Here is a 2,601-nt window from a genome sequence, read left to right as displayed (position 1 = left end):
TATATATTTGTATACTTAAAAAAAAGCTTAATGTACGTTTCACTCTCAAAATATATTCAAAGTCAAGTGTCTGATACGATGGATTATAAATTTGTAATGTATCCATTGTATTAACAAATGTTCCGTACATGCCTAACACGTGTCAGATTAGTGACACTAAGTTATTCAAATACTTTCTTTAGACCCATTTAAAGTAGTTTGAAAACTAGCACGTCAAATATTATAATTGACTAACTACAACTTCAATTTTGTGCTTTAAGGATGTTTTGACCCAACAAAAAAATAAAATCCTTAATTTAGAAAGTCGATGAATAGCCACTAACATAATTAAAAATAAATAAATAAACATAAAGGATGAATTGATTAAATTGACTAATTGCTAACATAATTAAAAAAATAAAAATGTAACAAACACACCGAAGTAAGATTAGGAACACAAAAAAAAAAAAAAACACAAACAGCCAAAAATCAAAATTTGGAAAGTATTAAACAGTTTTGATATATATAGACATTTCAAGACTTTGCTCATGCAATATTCCCATGAAATCTAACACTAGAGCATCATAAAATTTAGAGAAATGATTGAAATTGATGTCATGTTCATATAGGTTGACTTTAATACAAAGGACAAATCGAACTTTCTTGGGGATAAATTGGGGACACCAGCCTACGCTAATCAGGTAGGTGGCCTTACCATCCGTATGGTTATATTTGATGTTGACTGTGCCCGTGGTTCTACAAGTGTCATATATATTGATATGTGTGAAATATGTGTGAAATGTTTGTGAAACGATATGCTTATGATATGTTATAATATGTGAATTGTATGATAGTACGTACGGTACCATGTGTTCAATGGTATATTTGAGATAGGATACGAGAAGGATGCACTAAACGTAATGTAACGATACAAGTAAGACATGTTCATGAAATGTTATGGTTTGGTTACGTATCGAAGTGTTATGGGTATGACAGATTGATAAAAACGATATGGTTACGATGGTTTCATAAAACAATACGATTAGGCTATGGGTAGAAAGTGATAGGATTATGATTGATTGATAAAACGATAGCGTTAGGATACGTTCCTGTAACATTATGACTAAGGTACGTTCAGGTAACGACACAACTATGATATGTTTAAGGATGTTAAGGCTTTGATAAATTAGGGAAGGATATAACCACGAAGTTTTTACGATATGATATGATTATGATACAACATGTGAAGGACGGATATATATTCAACAAGTTTCAAAGAGGGACATGAGAATAAATTATTCTCAAGCTTTCTTTACATCGGTCAAATAGTATTTGATAAGCTTTCAAAATGAAGGGTTTTATTTTTTCTTCTTCCTTCTTTCGCCCTTTTCACGTTTAATTTTTTTTTTAAATAAAAAAAAGTTTAATGTGAGAATGAAGAAGTTAGGAAGGAGAAAGAAATGAATGTAATAAAACTTTTCCGTCGGTAGGAATGGAAATGGTGAATGAGTCCTTGACGATAGTCGACCGCTATACTTTAGTTTTGGATGTAAGTGATGACTATCAGCAATATGAGTTGTGTCAATACCACACCGTTATCAAGAGGAAGTAAAGTAGAGTAGAATAGATCAAGCGATCCATTTGTTGAGAGTACTGTAAGAGGCACACAAGTAAGAATGTTGGATATAACTACTCTTTCACATCTGAGGGATGAGTCTCATAGATCCAACTACAATATCAAAGAAACTTCAGGTGGTAGTGATTGCTTGCAGGTGTCTCCGTGGTATCTCAGACACATGTAACATGATTTTTCTTGCTCAAATACAGCTTCATTTGTCTTAAAAGTTCACTTTTGAGTAATCCTGGAAGGCTTCTTAATTTGCAGCCTCTGATGAAGATGATCACTCCGAGGTGGGTTTGTTAGTGAAGATGCAATTATATAATCAGGGTTTTATATAAATGGTTCCATTTATATCTATAAATAAAATTTGTGGTGTATTTTTTTGGAAATTCAACAATAATCATTGGTTATTTGGTTACCATTCTTAAAAAATTCAACTTTCGACCTTTTGTGAATGCTCAAAGCTACTTGCAAAGTACTGTCGATTATGATCCATAATACTCCCGACTCGAAATTGAGGCTTGTTCATGTTTGAAAATGTGACAAACCAAAAGACAATATGCTAATTAATATTGTTTGTGATTGTTGTTGTGAATTCTTCATCTTTGAATACATATTTTGTTTGGCTTATGAATTCTTCCATCTTTTAAAAATATTATTTTTTTAGTTCTGGCCTAGGCGATTGAATCACAATATTGCAGTATTTTAAGTTACTTTTAAGATTAAAGGTCAATGAATAAAGTAATTAAGACAAATTCTTTTTATGCATCTTATTTTTATCTAGCACATAAATGCTTCCTAATTATTTTATTTATTTTTTTATGAATTAGGTTATGAAGATCAGTTGAATTATAAACGATTTAATTCAAACAATATTTAATAACTAATCATTTTAATATTTATACTCAAATATACTAACAAGTACTAGTAACACTAGTCTGAATGACTTAAAGAATACAACTATTATCTCGAACTATAAAGAATTTAATTCCAACCTATTC

This window comes from Cucurbita moschata, unplaced genomic scaffold (assembly GCF_002738365.1).
Source record: "Cucurbita moschata cultivar Rifu unplaced genomic scaffold, Cmos_1.0 Cmo_Scf00077, whole genome shotgun sequence".
Lineage (NCBI taxonomy): Eukaryota > Viridiplantae > Streptophyta > Magnoliopsida > Cucurbitales > Cucurbitaceae > Cucurbita > Cucurbita moschata.
This window is presented reverse-complemented; position numbering follows the sequence as displayed.